This window comes from Equus quagga, chromosome 5, assembly GCF_021613505.1.
Source record: "Equus quagga isolate Etosha38 chromosome 5, UCLA_HA_Equagga_1.0, whole genome shotgun sequence".
Taxonomy (NCBI): Eukaryota; Metazoa; Chordata; class Mammalia; order Perissodactyla; family Equidae; genus Equus; species Equus quagga.
The window spans coordinates 45,980,406-46,000,463 of NC_060271.1; positions in this window are offsets into that span (position 1 = coordinate 45,980,406).

The window sequence follows — 20,058 nt, forward strand, 5'->3', positions numbered from 1 at the left end:
GTTGAATGAATGAGCGACGAGGAGGAATGGGCACGGAGAGATGGGGCAGGGAGCTCCCGACAGAGGGAAGAGCTGTAAATGAAACGTCCAGAGGCAGGAGAAAACCTGGCGTGTTCCCAGGAGGGTAGGCGGCCCAGAGCGGCTAGCTGGAGGCCAGCATGGGTGAACATGCTGGAGGTAGGGACAGCCGGTGACAGAGGTTCGAGGACGGGAAACGGGATAACCCAGGCGTCTTGTGAAACCTCCAGCTCTGACTCAGCGTGGCAGGACGAAGCCTGAGAATCTGTGTTTCTCGAGAACCCTCCTGGTGCCGACGCTGCTGGTCCTGGCGACCACTGTGACGAATCTGGCAGACGGTGGTGAGGAGTTCAGGTTTGTTCCAAGTGCCCGGCAGCTGGGGAAGGTTGTCCCCTATTCCAGTAGAGCCACCGAGGGAGGAGAGGCAGGTGTTACAGGCGGATGAGACAGGAGGGCGTCCAGGCAGCCGGGGGGGTCACCTGGAAGGGTCTGACAATATGGGAACAGTGGGACATGCAGTGGGCCAAACGTGCGGGGAAAGGGGCAAGCGGGACTGCAGAAGACTCGGGAGAGCCTGCAGCCGGTCTCTGGCCAGGCCAGCACAGGCCGCGCACTTGCAAAAATCCTTCCTTTGGGGTCTGAAGGCAGAGAGGAGTCGCGCCAGCCCCCCGCCTCTCCCCCTCGGTCTGAACACGTTCCTTAGACCCAGGACACTGGGCTAGTCCCATAAATCTGCCCTCGTCCCTGAGAGCTCTCCACCCTGTGTGTCCCGTTAGGCCACCTGTAAGGACAGGGTCTGACCCTGAGAGTTAAAAGGTTTCCTTTTCCTGTAAACTTGTGCATTTCAGTTTGTCTTTGGACAAATGCAAACAGCCAGGGATGGAGGAGGGATCCACATGCGGTCCAAGCAGGATGCCCCTCTCTCCACGCCCTTCATACACACAAACGGGGCCTTCTTTGCTTCACAGCGTAACACGAGAACAAGGACCTTCTCTAACTGCCAAATGCACAATACTATTTCAATGATAATCACAGGCTTTCTGGGACCCCGCAAAGCTCACACTCCAGTGGAGGTGGGTGCTGTTTAAATGTTCGAGGGGAGCGGGGAGGAGGGAGAAGCTGCCAGCCCCCCAGCTTCCTCCCAGCCTGCCTTGGGGCGAATCGCACCGACACCCACTGCAACACGCACTGTAATTTACAGTCATGTCATCTGATCTACGTGGAGAATTCTATTTAAAGCAAAGCCAAGCACAGCACACAAGGCAGGTCCTACCCTATCAGTGTTCTCCGAAGATGGGGGGACTCACCAGCAATGAGTCTGAACAGATGAGATGGGGGTTGGAAGACCCAAATAGCCCTCCTTTAAAGGAGCCTCTTGACCTGAGTCGAACTGTGTGACCTGGGGCTGACCACTCAACCTCTCTGAGCCTAGTCAGGCCCATTTTCAGGTGAAGTAATAAATACTCACCAGACTCCACTCACAGAATCCAGCCAATGTCCAACTGGATAAAGAACCTGAAAGCACGTTCGGGGAAAGTAACAGTACCTCCTTTACAGGATGATTCTGAAAACCACGTGGTACCCTATTTGCCTCCTATGCCACAGACCAGGGGCTTAAACAACAGATGCTTGCTCTCGCCCAGTTCTGGGGCGGAGTCTGAGGTCTGGGTGTTGCAGAGCTGTGCTCCCCTGAGCCTCTGCATAGCACCATTCCTGTGCCTGCAGCCCCTGGTGTTTGCTGGGCATCCTCAGCTGGTAGACGCGGCGCTCCGGTCTCCATCTCCACAAGGCCTTCTGTGCATCTTCTGTCCTCTCTTATGAGGACACCAGTTGCTGAGTAGGGCCCCCCTGATCCAATATGACCTCATCTTACTGGTTATATCTGCAAAGCCCCGATTTGGAAAAATCAGGTCACCTTCTGAAGCTCCAGTAGACCTGGCTTTGTGGGGGCGCGCTATCCCAGTGACTACGGCTGCATCCTGTAAAGCACTTAGCAATGTGCCGGGCACTTAGTAAAACCTCTGTGCCTGTGGGCCATTATTATTTTTAAAGTTGCTACATAAATGCAAGTTGATTTTGACTTTTCTTCCTCATACAAAACTCTGATTTTTTCATACCACTGCTCTCCTGCAGCCCATGGAGACCCATCCGTCTGTGCTGCCGACAGGACCAAACAGTGGGCTCAGAAATCGGAGCGGCTTTGTTGTCCCGAGAGGTACCAGCTGCGGCACCCAGTCCTGCTCCGCGGGCGGGCTCAGCTGCTCTGGTTCCTGTCACCGCCGTGCCGTGGTTAGATAACCACACTGGGGAGACACTGCATCATGACTTAGACTCTCCCGCAGAGACAAGATGGAGAGAGGGGCTTCCCCTAACCCAGCCTCAGTTTCCCCACCAGCCCCCTCCAGACTGAGCTCCCCGTCACTTTCACAGATTAATGAGAGACTAGCTGAGGGGTGTGTGTGTAAGGACTCACATATTAGATTCGTTGTTGTCACTGCTATTTCCACATCCCGGCAATAGTGGACCACACGCCGGGCTCTCGCCACCTCTCGTGTGCTCATTCAATATGTGCCCATAAAACCCGGCAGCCAGAGACCCACCTAATTACGCCTAATTATACTTGGCAGACGCTGAGGACAATGCCGCCATGGCTGGCTGTGTGGTTTGGGAGCCCGAAATAATCCAGGCGTGTGATCTGTGTGAGTGGTGGATGCTTGCAGTGCGAGAAGACGATTTTACCCCGTAATTTTGAGAGCTACCAAATTTTTCCAAATGAGTAAAATTCTGATGTGAGGAACGGGGCCCCTCCATTACCCCGGAGCACGAGGAGAGAGGCTGTTTATGGGGCTCTTTGGCAAATCTCGCGTTCCCCCTACAAACAGCGTAGGACGCCTCCGCCTCGGCCGCAGTGACACGGTGAGTTCACGCCAAGTATCAGCAATTCATCTTGAAGGTGTTATTGAGGAGGATTCTCCCGCTGGTTCCGGGTTTCGGAAAGCTCCTGATCAAAGCTGAAAGCCACGTAAACGGTTGCCCTTTGGTCTTTCTGATACAGAGGAGATATTTTTTTCTCACCTCTCATCAGCAAAATCTAAATGGAGCGTTGTGTGTAAATTGGGGCGCGGTATATGTTTAAAAGGACAAGTCACAATTTAAAACACTATGAATGTTTGAGAAAATAAACCTCACCTGGTTTCAGAGCTGACTCTCCTTCAAAACTGTGTAAGACTCCCAGGCCCTTTGCTTGTAGGTGAGAGGCGAGCCTGGGCAGGACAGAGGGAGCCTGCCCTGCACTCCTGGGGCCCGACCACACATCGCAGGTATTCAGTAAATACTAGTTCATTTTGGAACCCCCTTCCTCTGAGACTGCGCCAGAGATACCAAGTGTGTGAACATGGCAACTGCCGTGCTGCCTGATAGCAGAGGGTTTTGTCTGATTTTCCATCCTTTTTGCTGTCACCCTGGCTATATCGAGAGTGTTACAACAGCCTGTGGCCAGGAATTTTAACCTCTGGTGTCACCCCTGAAACACAGCTTTGATCTTTCCCCTGCTCCAGCTCAGTAACTTCTCCTAGCTCCGTGTTATCTCTAGACTGACCTGTGGCATTAGCCCCCCTGCTCCCTGGACACCGCTACCAAACACGCCTGCCTCTGCGCCTGTCATCAGCTCTTCCCTCTACCTGGGGTGTCTTACACCCCCTTCTCTGTCTATTCATTCACTCGTTCAACTGATGCTTCTTAAGCACCAAAGATGTTCCCAGGAGCTGTCCTAGGTGCTGGAAGAACAGCAAATAAACAGACAAGAATCCCTGACCTCAAGAACCGAGACTCTCCCCTCCATCAAGCTTCAACCCAGAGGCCCCTCTTGGCCAGGCTGGCTGTGCTCAGTGCCCCCGCAGATGCCCACCTTCTTATCTGCCACATGTACCATCTATCTGTGCCACATCCACACACATGTCTCTGGTTCTGGACCCCAAGCTCCTGCAGGAGGGGACTTGGTCCTATTTGTCTTCTTCTCTACAACCACTTAGACTAGAGCCCAAAACCTAGTGGGAGTTTGACAAATGTGTTTTGAGTGAATGATTGGTCCATTAATGGACCCGTTCTCACCAAGCTCAAGTGAGCTCTGGGAGAGTGGGACACACGACAAAGAAATGTTTATAGACACGAGGAGTGAATGGATGAGAATAAGACTGAATCGCCAGGGGCAGGAGGAGAGCGAGCTGACCCATCAGAGCACAGAGCCCAGAATCACAGGCCTGGATGCTCCATGAGGCAAAGATAGCTTTCCAGTCCTGTCTTCCTGTTCAGGTGACCTCGGCAGCATCCTCACAACACGTGAGTCTCCCCTCTGCTCTTTCCTTCTCTCCTTGTCTCTGTCTACCTCTCTTTCTCATTCTCTCTCTCTCCCTTCCTTCTCAAGAGCTGGGCCATCAGGAGGAGGACCCAGAGAAAAGGCTAAACACACGTGGAATGTGCCATGAGCCCCGTCGTGCAGAAGTTAGCCTGGCATGTGTGTGTCACGTCCCAGGAGCAGAAGCAACTCTGTGGAGGAGAAGTCACAGAGGAGAGCCAGAGGGGGGAAGAGCAGACAGGGTGGCCTTGCCCGAGTAGATGGGGTAGCAGGGATTTCTGGGGGAGGCAGAATCGGGGAGGCCAGGGGGCTCCCTGCTGGTTGGCAGCCCTGGTTCTCCATCCCTTCCAGCTGGCTTCACACTGTAAACCTTTCCTAGACAGACACCACTCAGCACCTCCCTTTGGCTCCACCCCCCAGGGCATCCATGCTCTGCACGCACCCAGGAGGCTCCTACACCTCCCCACTCCGGGGTGGAATTCTCCCAAAGCCTGCAGCACTGCCCTGCCCCAGTGCACAAGTTCCCCTTCTCCTGTAAAGTGTGCCCATTTTGTGTCCCATCCACTTGAGACTTGATGAAAGTTGGCACATCCTATAAACTAGGCGGGTGACGGCTGCATGGGATATTTGTGTGGAAGGATGGGAGGCACTTGCAGTGGACGTGGCAATGGATGGCCTTTGGTGGACTCTCGATTCCTGTGGAACACATGGTTATGAGTGTGTGGGGGGTCTCCTTCAGGCTGTGGGGAAACAAAGGTATGGAATGGGGCCGGACCCCTGGGGGGCTCAGGAGACGGGAGGGGCAGCTTTGTCAGGCCTGTGGGGTCAGGCAGCTTAGGCAGAAAGAAGCCGAGCTGCCAAGGGGTAAACTGAGGAAAGAGAGGGCCAGACTTTCCAACCAAAGATGATGTGATGCTGCCAGGAGGAGGCAGATCCGGCAGACGCAGGGGGTTGAGGTGTGAACCAAGTCCTCCCGTGCCCGGGCTGCCTTGTCCCCTTGTGATTTCTCAGAGTTGAATAATCAGCAGGCTGCATTTCAGGTGTATCCCATGCTGCTCCTTTTGGCTCTGCAAGCGGGTAAGTTATATTTAATCCTGGCCAAGTGCATCTATTAAGTGACGTGGAAAAGGTGAGCTACAACACAAGAGGCCTAAACACCCCCTAGAGGAGGGCGAGGTCTGCCCACCATGGTGGAAGGTGATTCTGGGATGGCCCGGCACCCCAAGGCAGCTGCCAGGCTCCATACCCTCAAGAGAGACAGGCGGTGAAGGCCCCTCTGTGGCCCATGGGGCAGGAGCTGGATGGGTCCTCTCAGGTCTCAAAGGATGGGAGGTTCTGCTGGGTTTGAGGAGGTCCCTGGATCTTGTCCAACCTTTCACTACATACCAGGTGAGCATCCGCCCACACCAGGCTCTGGAGTTAACACCTGGTGAGCACCTGCCCATAACAGGCTCCTGTTCACACCTGATAAGCACCCAACCATGCCAGTGCTATGTTCACACCTGGTGAGCACCCAAACATGCCAGGCCCCTGTTCACACCTGATGAGCACCCAAACATGCCAGGCCCCTGTTCACACCTGGTGAGCACCAAAACATGCCAGGCTCCTGTTCATACCTGACGAGCCCCTGCCCATGCCAGGCTCCTGTTCACACGTGGTGAGAACTGGCCTGTGCCAGACCCCTGTTCACACCTGGTAAGCACCTGTGCCACATGCGTTCCATGCCCCTCTCAGATCAGCCTCTGACCATGTGATTATTTTCTCCATCAGCTCCTCAAAGTCCTGCCCCTGCCCTGTCACCATCCTGGCCTGAAGGGACACGCCCACATGACCAGATGGCCTTGCTCTGTGCTCGCCTCTGAGCACATCCTGTCCAAGCACATGTTCTTGTTCTTACAAAACCCCAGAAACAACTCCTTACTGAGCAAGCCGCCTCACAATCAATTCTGATGAGGACGTTTTAGAAGGATTTTGCACCTTCCTTCTGATCAGATTTTATTTCTCAATATAACTCAGCACAGTGTGTATATGCCCTTTGCCAAGACCTTCAGAAGGCGGTGATGTGGAAGAAAAGCGTGTTCCTTTCATCTGTCTGAACTGACATGTTCTGATCAGACTTAGCATCTCAGAGTTCGTCTGCTGCCTCCTCCCCACCAGCCTGATGTCCCAACTCGCGGCCGCGCCCCTGGATGCATGGCATGGTCCCCGGATGCATGACAGTGGGGGCAGGAAAAACACTGTGGTCAAGGCCAAGGCTGTTCAAATCTCAGCTCTGCCACTTTCTGGCTTTGGGATCGAGGACAATTCTGCCAGTTTGCTGAACCTCAGTTTCTCTATCTGGAAGATGTCACTTGGTTGAGATAATGGCTGAGAGGCTCCTGACCTGGTGTCTTCTACCTGCCACAATGGTGGTACTGCTCACAGAGCACCCACTGCATCCTGAACATTGTCATCAAACAATAAGATGTGGGGTTTACACATGCAAGCTCTGGGGTCGCAAATCGTAGGAGAGGTCAAGGCCCCAGCGTGGCCATTTGCTGGGTGTGTGCCCCAGGCTGGACACTCAACAGCATGGACCTCATAGATTTGCTCTGAGGAGTAAATGACATAATGAGTTTAAAATACTTCACCAAGCGCCTGCCATACAATGAAGTCTTGATAAATATCAACTATCAGGGATAATAGCCAACATTTATAGAGGGCTTTGTGCATCAGACAATGTTCTGAGCATGTGACATCTATTAACTCACTGAATCTCATACCTTCCCCAGAAGGTAGGCATCCTCATTTCAAAAGGAGGAAACCGAGCACAGAGATGTTAAGTCACTGCCTAGAGTCACACAGTTCTGGTCTGCCTCCTGAGTCTGCCTTCTCAGTTACGGGGCTGGCCAACTGTCTTTTACATGCTTCCTCCATCATCAGTGGACTTGGAATTCCTTGAAGGAAGGGACTATGCCTTCTTAATCTGCCTCTGAGATGGGTGTTCAACAGATACTGTCCAGCGAGCTCTGCTGATGAAAATGTCCAGAGCTGAGCTTTCACCCGCCCTGTAGATTCTCAGCCCAAGCACACTACTAAGTGACCGGGTTTGCAGTGAGGGCTCCTTGCTCCCTAAAGTGCCAAATGAAGTGACACGTGGCTGTTACATTACGCCCAGATGTAAGAACCAAGCATTCCTATAAGCCGTGTGAAAAGCGTGTTTGTGCAGAGCACCTTTTCCATCAGTTCTGGAGACCCCCGCCCGGCATGAGGTCCACCTGTCTCCTGTGAAGCACTCGCGAATCTGGGACACAGGCCATTCTCCCACGTCTTCCCCAAACTCCAAGGTATTTCAGGGAGAGCAGGAACTCTCGTGCCAGCTCCTAAGGTGCCTGCCTGCCCAGTGACACTGCTGCAGGTCCTGGTGGTGTCCTGGCCATCCAGGGGCAAGGCTCCATTGCATAACATCCTCTCCAGTGCACCGGAGTGAGTGAAAGAGCGGAAGCAGAGCCCCACTCCTCCCTCTGTGCTGGCTTCGAGCTGACGTCTGTGTTAGCTGCAGAGCTGGCTATGCTCACTGCCAACTGCGTGCAGCCAGCGAGGAGAAGTAAGGCCCCAGCGCCAGCAGCAGGAGACGTCACAGGCGCACATGCACACACACACGCACGTATGCACAGATGCATACGTGCTACCAGCACGTTGGGTTCTTATTGTCCCCCAAGATGGAAATCAAGAGAGACAACAAGCAGGAGTAGGAAAGTGAAAGTTGATTAGCTTGTGCACAGGGGAAGCACAAAGGAGCCGGTGTGGAAAGGAAAGGGGCAGGTGACCGGCTAATTAGGGAACAGGACTGTGGGGCATTTATTAGACAAAGGCTGGGGAGGAGGGCCTTGTCACGGCACGTGGAGGCGGAGCTGCGCTTGCACCTGCGCTATCACAAAGCACGCTACTGCATGCATCGCATGCATCGTTAGCACGCCAGCTCCCCACCCCTGGGTGTGATTTTTACTATGCTAATGGGGTTGCGGTCACCTTCAGTGGGCTCCTGGGTGCTAAGACGCGTGTATAAGCCCAGGGAAGTCCAGAGGCTGCGGAATGTGGATCTTGGTGGCCTCTATCTGATGCTCCTAGCCTGCCGATTGGTTAGGGGCCTTATCTTGTTAGGCCAGGGGCCCTACAGATGGCCCTGTCTCCTTAGGCTGGTTCCTGTCTCACGTGTACACATGACATAAGCACACATACACACATGCACACACATGGCCATGTACCTGCACACACATATACACATACAAACACACACGCACGCAGCAGCTAGGAAAGAGGGCTGGAACAGATGTTCCCACACAGTCGTCAAAGGAAGCAAGCCTGCCCACTCCTTGCTCTCTGACCCCAGGACTGTGACACAGTAAATTCCTGTTGTTCTCAGCCACCCACTCTGCAGCCCTTTGTTGTGGCCGCCTCAGAAACTAGTGCCCTGACCTTGGAAGCCACGTGCCGCCTGGTCCCAGAGCGACTGTGTGGAGCAGAACGTCCCACTGGCTCCCTCCCACTGGGACACGTGTAAGTGAGAAACCAGCTTCGATGGTGTTAAGCCCAGAGAATTCTGGGGTGATCGAGGCCACAGGAAGTGAGGAGGGCAGGCGAGATCCTCAGCCACGGTGAGCCTGGAGCCAGAAGGAGTGAGACTGGTAGCCGAGGAGAAGCAGAGGCAGGGTCGGCTGCACGACGCCCAGCGCCAGCTCCCGGGACGTCCCTCTTCGTGGGCACAAGTGGGAAGCTGGAAAAGGGGCCCTGTGGGGCTGACTTACCCTGGAAGCAGCAGGGTCAGAGGAAAAGCCCGGCCTGGCTCCAGTCGCCACCTCCCTGGGCAGTGCTGGCCTCTGTGGCCTGACCCCAGCCTGCCAATGACCCAAACCCACAACTGCTTGACAGACCACCTCCTCCAGGCTCTGGGCTGCATTTGGTGGATGGAACGTTCTGGCCAGTGGGATGTGGGCGTTCCTGCCACCGTCCCACAGGAGCTGATGGACACCCTGGAAACTCGGATCTGTCTTTGATTTCCTCGTCCGTAAACAGGGAGCAGAAGGCCGCTGTGACGGAGCAGGGCTCTGCCCCATGCCCGCCCTGCACTGCTCTCAGGCCGGGGCCCCTGCAGACCACGTTTCTCTCCACCGGCGGCTCCTGGAAGCTCTGACCACAGGGCAAAGGAAGGCTCAGGCATGAAGCGGGGCCGTCCCGCCTGTCTGCTGCCCTCCTGTCGGCCTCCCCGGCAGCCCGACCTTGTCCCAGCAGCTGCAGCTCCTCCCACGGCAGGACTTGGATCCACATGTCAGCACCACAGACCCAGCCTCACAGCTCCCCAGCAGGACCCTGCCAGCGGCTGGCGCCCCTCTCCGAGGCCTGGGTCTGCAGTGTGATTTCTGTCTCTGGTAGAAGTCATGCACAGTGAAGAAGGAGTGGCTACTTCTGCTGGCCCAGCATCTGTTCCCTCTTATTCTAGAAGCAGCCCACGGTTGGAGGCCTGTCCAGACCCCACTCTCTCTCTAAGTCAGAGAAACCAACCACAGCTAGCCCCACCTAGCTGCACCCAACCCCACCTGACCACACCTGACCACACCTGCCCCCTGCCCAAAACTAATGAGCATATTGAACCCTCTCCAGCCCTGGAAGTCCCACCAGGGCCATGCACTCCAGACATTGTGCTGCCCAAACTATTCGGAAAAAGTGCCCTCTGGTCCCCAGGACCACTAGAGCTGTGGGAGGCGTGTGGGCATGGTCCTGGGGCGTGGCCGCAGAAGCGACCTCTTGGAGGAGGTGGCCAGCAGGGAGCAGAGTGCACAGCAGAGAGAGGGGACCAGGCCTGGGGATGACTTGGCTCGAGCCCTGAATCCGGCCATTCTGGACATCTGGACAATCCGCCGAGAAAGTCTAGCTCTTGGTAATGATGAGAGGCCCACCTCAGGGGATGACAGCTAGGGTGACCCGGAGGCCAGGGCCCTGGCCACCCCCAGGCGTGCGTACTCAGGAAGTACTCCAGTTCTGGTTCCACAGTCTCTGCCAGCTCGAGGGTGATGTGGCCACGTCCTGGTCTCCCGGCCCCTCCAGGACAATGCGTCTCTTCTGCTGCTACTCCAGCTGTCCTTGCACATCTTTCACTGTCCTCATGCATCTTGGGTGCAGCTGCTCATTTGTGTCCCTTGTGCCTTAACTTCCAGGCCTCCTCCTGCCATGGCCTTCCGGGCCCCGCCCACCACTTTCCTGACTATTTGACTAGTTTGGGTGGGTGTGTGGTCCCTCATTGTGACTCCTAGCCCTGCCAGCCACATAGAGTTCTATTTTCCAAGCTGGCAAGGGAAACCAGCTTCACCTGGCCCTTGGACATTTGTCATGAAAACAATGTTTCCCTCGGACCTCAGGCAGCACTGAACAGAGAGCCGCCTCCACAGGAGACGCAGGTGGAGGGAGGCATCCTGGGGTCCTGCCACACAGCCCCGTCCCCAGGCAGGTGTTGCCTGAGGCCCGGGGAGCCCACCCGGAAGAGGGGGCCAAGCCTTAGCCATCCCAGGTCATCCCTTCTCTTTCTTCCTCCACCTCGTTCTTGCTCTCTCCCTCTTTCTCCTCTCTCTCTAAATATATATTACACCTAAATATAAATTAATATATACATTCATGTATACACGCAGATATATATAGTGTTATTAGGAGTAACTTTATAAGTTTACATAAATAACATATCATACAAACCCTTTCGCAACTTGCTTTTTATTAAATGGTATAATTTTGAGATCCAGCCATGTTGATAAATATTGATGTAATTTCTGCATTTTAGTGGTGACATGGCACCCTGCTGTGGGATGTGCCATCATTTATTCATCCAAACTCCTCTCTAATCGTGAGCATTAAGGTCGGTTCCTGTTCACACGGCGCACGCCACTACAACAATATCGCAATGAATATGCTTCTGTGCATCTCTGTACAGGCCTGTGAATGTTTCCCTGGATTCCATCCCAGGAGGCATATTACAGGCTGTAGAATATGAATATTTTGTTTTACTGGATATTATCAAATTACTCTCCTAAGGGTTGTAACCATTTACACTCCCAACGGCAGTGAGTTTTTCTATGCACTCACACACCCTCTCACTCAACAGGCGTTTCTTGAACGCCCACCCTGTGCAGGCCCAGAGCTGGGCAGGGGGAGACAGCCATGAACAATTATCCACACTGGGTAGCAGCACTCAGAACACAGGCTCTGAGGCCAGACTGTCGGATTCACAGCTCACTCACTGGGGGATCTTGGGTGAATCATGGAACGTCTTTGGGCCTCAGTTTCCTCATCTGAAATAGCTGATAGAGTGGAAAATACATATACAGATATGGATACACACATAGATACTAATACGCACAACCAGATAGAGACAGAGGGACAGGCAGAGGTAGATAGAGAGATAGAGACGGAGAGACATACAACCAGATATAGATGTAAATACACACACAGGTGGAGACATGCACAACCAGACAGATGTAGAGACACGCAAAGGTGGAGACATGCACAACCAAAAAGCGGTGCCTCTGTGCCTCATTCTGCACCTGACGGTGACTACCTGAGGTCCAAAGTGGAAGAGGATGAGACAGTATGTGTGGAGCACCCAGCCCGGTGTCTGGCATAAATTAACAGTCAGGCTGGTCACCATGATGATTTCCTGTGTCTACACTCTGCCACCAAATGTCACAGGAACACACTCAGATTCCAGCAAAGTGGGCCTTATTGTCTCCCTGCGATGAGGGAGATCACACGCCATGGGGAGCCATGGCACGTCTCAGGGAGAGGGTATTAGGAAGACTTATCATAGGTTTGGGCTTGCATTCGGTTAATTGGGGAGCAATTCCAGGCTTTGCTGTGGATTGGATGCTGTTGGAGAATGGGAGAAATTCAGTGATTGGGTATCTTCCTCACTTTTGTCGAGAAGGCTGGAACAGCAGTGTGAGGTTAAAGCTGTAATTGGTAAAGAAGTAATGATCACTCGTATTGGTCAGGACGTGGGTGGTTGTCATTTTGTGTTTTGGACATTTTTGACTCTGCTTAGACATGGTCATGGGGTGGCCTTCTCTGACGCTGATGGGCAGTGAAATCTTTTATGATCAGGAGAAAGAACCCCACAGCCCTGCAATGGAGCCAGCAGGCCCCAGGAGCCCCAAGGCCCACCCGACAGTGCCAGGCCAGACCCCGGCTATCAGAGGCTCCGTCTTCTTCTCACCTGCCTGACAGACTTTCTGATTTAGATTCTTTTTCTAGGGCCTCTGCGGCTTCCCAGAGTGGCTGGCCGTCCTTTTCCTGTTTACCTGCCCGTACATTTCTCCTCCCCACCAGTCAGGCCCTGCTTCTTGGGCTCAGCTTTGTGTCTCGCCAGGATTTCTCCACGGAGAAGGGTCTCCAGCCTCCCTCAGTAAGAAATAGATTGTCTTCCTTCCTCCAACGCCAGAGGATTCCATAGAAAGGCCAGAAAGCAAGACATCCCAGAGCCCTTCCTCAGCCAGGTCCACCTAATGTGGGGGCCATGGAGCAAACCACGCCACTCATCTGGCCAGAGCAGGTGCCCGTGTGGACAGAGTGAGTGACCAGGAGGTCTATAATCCACTGGGGAGGGTGCAGGCTCAGAAGTCAGAGGGCTGGGGTTAGATCTTGGCTCAGTGACTGCACTGGGGTGAAGAGTGACCCAAAAACTCACGTCCACCCAGAACCTCTGACTGTGACCTTATTTGGAAATGGTGTCCTTGCAGATGTAGATGATACTGGATTAGGCTCAGCCCTAAATCCAATGACTGGTGTCCTCATCGGGCAAGGAGGGGCACACAGAGACGGAGAAGAAAGCAGGTGACGATGGAGGCAGAGGTCAGAGCGATGCATCCACAAGCAGAGGAATATGCAGCACGGACAGCAGCACCAGACGCTGCAGAGGCCTGAGACGGGCTCTCTCCCTCCCCTCAGAAGAGCCGACCCTGCCCACACCTTGGTTTTGGGCTTCTGCTCTCCAGACCATGAAAGACGAAATTCCCATCTTGTTGTTTTCAGCCCCCCGGTCTGCGGTAACTTGTCACGGCAGCTATGGGACACTCTTGCCGTGACCTTGAGTTGCCATCCCACCCCCTGCACCACTGGCCCTGACCCCTCAGAGTGGAGGACACCCTTTCTCGATGGGACCACAGCCCAGGCGAGGGCAGCATCCAGGGCCCTGGGCCCTCCTCTGTCCCACGGCTGATGCTTAGGCGTCTGTCTCTGGCCGCGCTGGATGGCCACTTCCTGCTGCTCAGCCCATCAAACAGACGCTGGGGAATCACTATCATTACGTGGTTGTGGTGTCTGGGGCCGGCGATTTGTCATTGTTAACATTTATGAAGTGTCCAGTCCGTCTGCAGAAAATGATGATAATAAAGAACAGGGAAGCTCCCCTGAGATGAGGGTCATGGGCCCGCTCTGAGGGAAGATTCCAGAAAAGAAGAAGTACATAGTGGGAGTGGGGATGGGGGATTCGATTCTTAAAGATGGGCAGTGGTCTGAGCCCCTTCAAATAGGCCCCCCTAAAAACACTTGAAAATGCTGACTGGTGGGTTCCAGCAGAGAGACCAGAGCACGTCAAGTCACTGATCAATATTCGTTACAAACCCAGACAGCACGGGCCGGGCGCTGTGGGTGTCAGGGGCTGTAACATGAAGGAACGGGCCCCCTTTCTTGTGTCTGCCCTCATAGAGACAAGACGGCAGGGCCAGAGCCCTGGGAACGAGCTAGTTTCACTTCCTCTCATTTTAATCAGGTGAAGATGAGAGGGAAAGAAGAAGCATCTCATTCCCTCTGGCACCTTCGAAGACTTGACGAGGTCCAGGTTCGCTTCCCATCCCGACAGGAAGGTCGAAATGACCATTCTCAAAGAGGACGTTGCTGTCCGCCAGGTCTCAGGTGATTTAAAGGGGTGCCCGAGTCTCTGTGCAGTCTTTAGGTGTGACAGACCTCTGGCAACCGGTCATAAGGGAGGTGGCCTCTGCAGCATCCCCCACTGCCCCTCAGGCTCCAGCAAGTGTCCTTCTCTGCTGCCCTCATCACCAGCAGGGACGCTGCAAATGGAACCGGGGACAGGACAGTAAATCTTCTCAAGATCCACGATTGAAGCCATGCAGACTGGATGTCCTGCTGAAGTCAGTGGATTAGGGAAAAATAGGACACTCGCCTGGGGGACACGGAGATGTGAGCTGATGAAAACGGGCAGGCTGTACATGATCTAAAGGATGAAATTCACCCGAAGGAGCTTTACCAGGACCCTCACAGCTGGCCTCCTTCAAGAAGGGGACATGTTTCCGAGTATCTTCGGTCAGGACTCAGAGTTTCTGCAGTGAATAGGGTCCCTGCAGGGCGGACCCTGGGGATGACCCACCACGTTCACATGTGGGATGGTGTCACAGGGAGCAGGGGAGGTTCCCGAGTCCCGGGATCTCAATAGAGAGAGCCCCTCGGCTCCTTTCTTCTCTCCCTCATCTCAATCACCATCTCTAATATGCACCCCTCCCCCGGGTGGGCCAGAGCCTCCTGAGGGCGGGCCACTCCCAGCTGACAGAGCCTTGACACCTGCAAGTGCAGAGGCATCCTTGACCCCCAGAGGCAGGGCGTCGGGGCCATCCTCAGAGCTCTTTGTGGTCCATGCCCGTTGCCAAAAAAAAGCACACTCCGAACACACTTCAGTAAGGAGAGAGTTGATTCTAAAGGATTATTGCCAGAGAGGGCAGGGCCCACGGCAATTGGGAGAGGGGCCCACTGCGGTCAGGGGAGCGGCTGTTGCAACAGGAGGAACCCTCCAGCTATGAGGTCTGCTAGCATCTCAGAGGTCAGGCGGAGAGGGCCTTTTATTTTGTAAGGAGGAGCCGATGGACAGAAAGGACCAGGTGTGGAGGTGGGGTCAAGATGGAGGTGGTGTCAGAGGATGGGAGATTCGAGAGGGTCTCACCCTGGCATCAGGAGGGGCCATCTGCTGTCTCAGGCTAAGGGTGGCAGAGCCCCAGGGGCCTGAGGAAGGAGAGAATCTCCACAAGTTTCACCAACAAGCATTTTGTTGCAATTGATCAGTGTGGACAAAACAGTTCTGCCAATCACTGATGAGGCAAAAGGTGACAGTTTGGGGGCTCTGTGCCCGGCTTCATCCTACAAACGTGGGGGCAAGGTGCATCTCCTCTGAGTCACGTGGGGAAAGGGCTTTTTGCAGTGAGCCGTTTCCAGGGACACAGAAGGTGGCAGGTTCTCTCGCGGTCACTGCTGACCAGGGTCGTGGGGCTCGGGCGAGAGCCAGCATTGACATTGGCCTGCAGTGCAGACTGGACCTGTTGCAGCGCCTTTCTTGCCCTGAGCTGTACTCAGAATCAGTAGTTGCCTGTGTCCCAGTAAACAGGTCAGAGCACGCTTTCCAAGGATGGAATTTGCTGCCCCAAGATCCAAAGGGGTCAATCAAGCTTCTGCGTCTTTCTCAGCCTTGAGAGGCTCCAAGAGCCACAAGCTTCCTGTACTCTGGAGGGGACGCCCTGGGACGCCCCAGACCCCTGAAGAACCTCCCTAGACCCTAAACCCTTCACTGCTATGCCCGGCTCAGAGTCTCGCCTCAAGTTCAGCTCCCACCTTGTGAGCATAGGTTGTACCAAGGCCTCCAGTGGACCTGCAGCGTCTTGCTCTTGCGGTCCATTAACGTGCTGCTGAGGATGGGTAGACCCATGCACTGTTCTGCAGGATTTCCCATCAGCCCAGCCCGCTCCCTTAGAACCATGCAGCCATGGAGAGTGAAGGAAGAAACAGCCCTAGGCAAGGCCAAGAAGGTCCCGCGTGGACTCAGACCCCTCTGCTCCTTCTGGGGAGTCTACAGATTCCCAGTATTGGGGACAACCTGGACTGTATATCCACCAAATCCCTCTGCCCCAGGGACAGTCACCCCAATACATGGCCATGAGTTCCTTTGGGGGAGGGCTAGGCAAACACCTATCCGTTTGTGGTGCCATTGCAGGGTCCTTCCTCAGGGGACCTGGCCTCTCCTGCACTCTGTGGGTTCCGGGTACAGGAAGTGGCTTGGGTTTGGAAAAGGGACAAGAGGTCATGTGCAATTAGGGAAGCTGACCTCAGCCTTCTCCTTAGCCATCCTTGATCACGTTTGATCATATACGTTAAGCATTCTCCTCTGTGGCTGCCCATTACCATGCCCTGGGGTACCACCTTGCAGTAGTCATTTCTCTGGATTCCGGCAGATCAGGCCCCTGCCACCATCATGACTTTGCTACCCATTAAGGTAACTTGCTTCTGACAAAAGAGCACTGCCACATGGCCTCTGCTGGTTTGGGACAACATTATCCACTGGCTTGTACCACCATCTCCATCATCCCAGTGCACCAAGGACCCAGCCCCGTACCACCATCTCCATCATCCCACTGCACCAAGGACTCAGCCCCGTACCACCATCTCCATCATCCCACTGCACCAAGGACTCAGCCCCGTACCACCATCTCCATCATCCCACTGCACCAAGGACTCAGCCCCGTACCACCGTCTCCATCATTATACTCTAGCAAAGACCCAGCCCTGGACCACCATCTCCATCAACCAACTGTACCAAGGATCCAGCCCTGTACCACCTTCTCCATCATCCCACTGCACCAAGGACCCAGCCCCGTACCATCATCTCCATCATCCTACTGCACCAAGGACCCAGCCCCGTACCATCATCTCCATCATCCCACTGCACCAAGGACTCAGCCCCGTACCACCGTCTCCATCATTATACTGTAGCAAAGACCCAGCCCTGGACCACTGTCTCCATCATCCCACTGCTCCAGGGATCCCAGCTCTGTACCACCATCTCCCTCCTTCAGTTCAACCTGTGGAGGATGACCACCACCCAGTTTCTCAGTGACGCTAGTGTCCCTCACCAGGGCATTCCTTATCACCTGGCCCCCATGGCAAGGTGGTCAGCAGTGGTTTCCCAGTCTTTATAGTGGGTTGACCCAGCATATCCACTCTCTTACCTGACGCCTCCCGCGCTGCCTGCCCTGGCAGCCCTGGGGCTCCACTGCAGTAACGTGGGCCATCGCCTTTCTGCACTTCTGAGAGGCATCCGAGCAACACGTAGAGCCGCCTCCCAGGGCCCCTGCCGGGGGTGAAGTCCTGTCTCATTAGCTTCCATGTCAACTCTCTGTCTTACATCCTTTCCATCCCACCCTCTGACCCGGCCCAGGACCCAACCCTGGGCCCTCCCCCAGTTTCTGCTGGTGACTGTCAGTGGGCCCTCAGCCCATTGGGACACTCACCCTCTCAGTCCTGCTGCAGTTAGACCCCAGGTGTGGGCCTCGTGGCAGGAGGACACATGGGGCGTCCCTGCAAGGCACCTGACTGTCTACAGACTCTTCCCGGCTTCAGGCAGGGGAGGGGCTCCATCCGCCAGGGGGCCGGCCGCTTCTGCAGGCCCAGAGGCCTCGGGAGGGGGTAGCCTGGGGCTTCCTCATGCTCCCCTGCATCTCTCCAAACCTCCCACCCACATCTTGGAGGCCTTCTGCTTCCCCTTTGGGGCCCTGACTCCCACGGAGGAGGCTGCCAAGGAGGGAGTGCAGCCCCCTCGGAAGTTCTCCCTTGATGGTTAGGTCCTCAGCCTGGGCCCCACGGGCTCCTCAGACGCGGAGCCTGAGGCGGGATTCAGGTGCCTGAGGGGAGGGGAGTGAGGGGCGAGGAGAGGAAGGGGGAGAAGATGAGTAAGAAGTGGGCTCGTTGGTGGGCACGTGGGTTGCTTCCACATCTTGGCTATTGTGAACAGTGCTGCAATGAACGTAGTGGGGCATGGATCTTTTTGAATTAGTGTTTTCATGTTCTCTGGATAAACACCCAGAAGTGGAATCGCTGGAACATATGGTATTTCTATTTTCAGTTTTTTGTAGTGTATACAGAAGTCAAAATATAGTGATGTACACCTGAAATTTATATAATGCTATAAACCAATGTCACCTTAATTAAAAAAGAAAAGAGGTGGCCTGCCCTGGCACTGGCTGCAGTCTGACCCCTTGGGAGCCCCGCAGCAGGGATTACAGCCCTGCCTTGGTCCCACCGGAGGTGAGGAGCAACCTTGTGCCACCCCCAAGCTGGCCATTGGCTGAGGACAGCCCCCAGGATGGAGTGTCATCTCAGGGTAGAGGATGTGACCAGCTGCAGGGCAAGATGGCTCCAGGGAAGGAGAACAATTCTCCAGAGCAGGGAAAAACCTGGGGACGGGGTCCCAGCCCGATGGGGCATGAACAGCACTCATTGCAAAAGCAAGCATTTTCTACCCGGTTATCACAGCATTCCCATGGAGTCGAGATTGCCATCCAATCACAGGGTCTGCCCTGCCTCGTCTCAGGACAGCGCCCGGCTCCCCGCGGCTGCTTCCCCGGGCCAGAGCACTCCACCGCACTTACCGCGGTGTCTGGCGCTGAACCGTGTCACTTCCTGCGAAGGGCCATCGAAGACAGATCCCCAGGGCCGGCCAGGTGCCAGCTGGCGGATAAGAGAAGGTAACAAACAGGATTGATATGTTTAATCTAACGCCGGGACTTTGCACAGCAGGAAGGATGCCGTCGCATTTGTCAGGATCAGACAGCTCCCCGGCAGAAGAGCTGTCCGGGTCTCAGCTTTCTTCTACCAGAGGGCGATGTCATTAAATGCAGGCCCCTGCGATGGCGAGCCCTCTGAAAGAAAGATGTGTGCCTTTGTCAGATGTCTTCTTAGGTTACAGCCGGGCGCTTCTCCCCGACCCCTCCATGGGAAAACAAGGGTCGTGCCACAGCCAGCTCTCCCCTGCCCCCTTCCCTTTTCCATTTGTACAAAGTGTTTGAGGAGTAAAGAAAATCACCTTCTGGCCTGCGTCCCCCGCCTGGGGGCCTGCTGGCCAGAGCACCTGTGCAGGCATCTTCTGCCCTCACTCTGCGCCATCTGGATAAACACACAAGAGGAGCTTTGAGAGTCACGGGGCCTCATGGACTTGCAGGTGAGATTCCAGGAGCCAGCAGCGATGTGAGGACTCGAGGGCCATTTAAGGGAGAAAACCCATGTCGATGGCCCAGGAGCCTACACCTTAAACAAGCCCCAAGTTGATCCTGGCACAGCCCAGAGTCTAGGAGCCGCTGGCCTCGACCAGTGTGGACAGGGATGGACTGTCACCAGCACTGCCCAAGGCTTCCAGAACCCCCTCAGCCCAGCGTGCCAGGCACTGGGTCCTGACTCGTTCTTGTGTCCTCCAGACCGAGCTTGCAGCCTTTCCAGCTGGGAGTGGGAGCCTGGGACCCTACAACCCGTCACACATCCAGCGGTCTCCATGGGAACGGTGCTATCTCCCTGTGGTGGCTGCACCAGAGCACCGAGGGCCGGGGACTTCCACAGCAGAGCTCTACTCTCTCCGTCTTGGAGGCCAGAGCTCCTAGATCAAGGTGTCGGCAGGGCTGCTTTCTCCAAAGGCCTCTCTCTTTGGCGTGTACACGGCCGTCTTCCGCCTGAGTCCTCACTTGGTCCCTCTGTGTGTCTGTGTCCTCGTCTCCTCTTCTTGTAAGGACACCACTCGTATCTGATTAGAGCCTCCCCAATGACCTCATTTTATCTAATGACCTTTTCCAAGACCATATCTCCAAATATAGTCACCTCCTGGCATCCCGGGTGTTAGGACC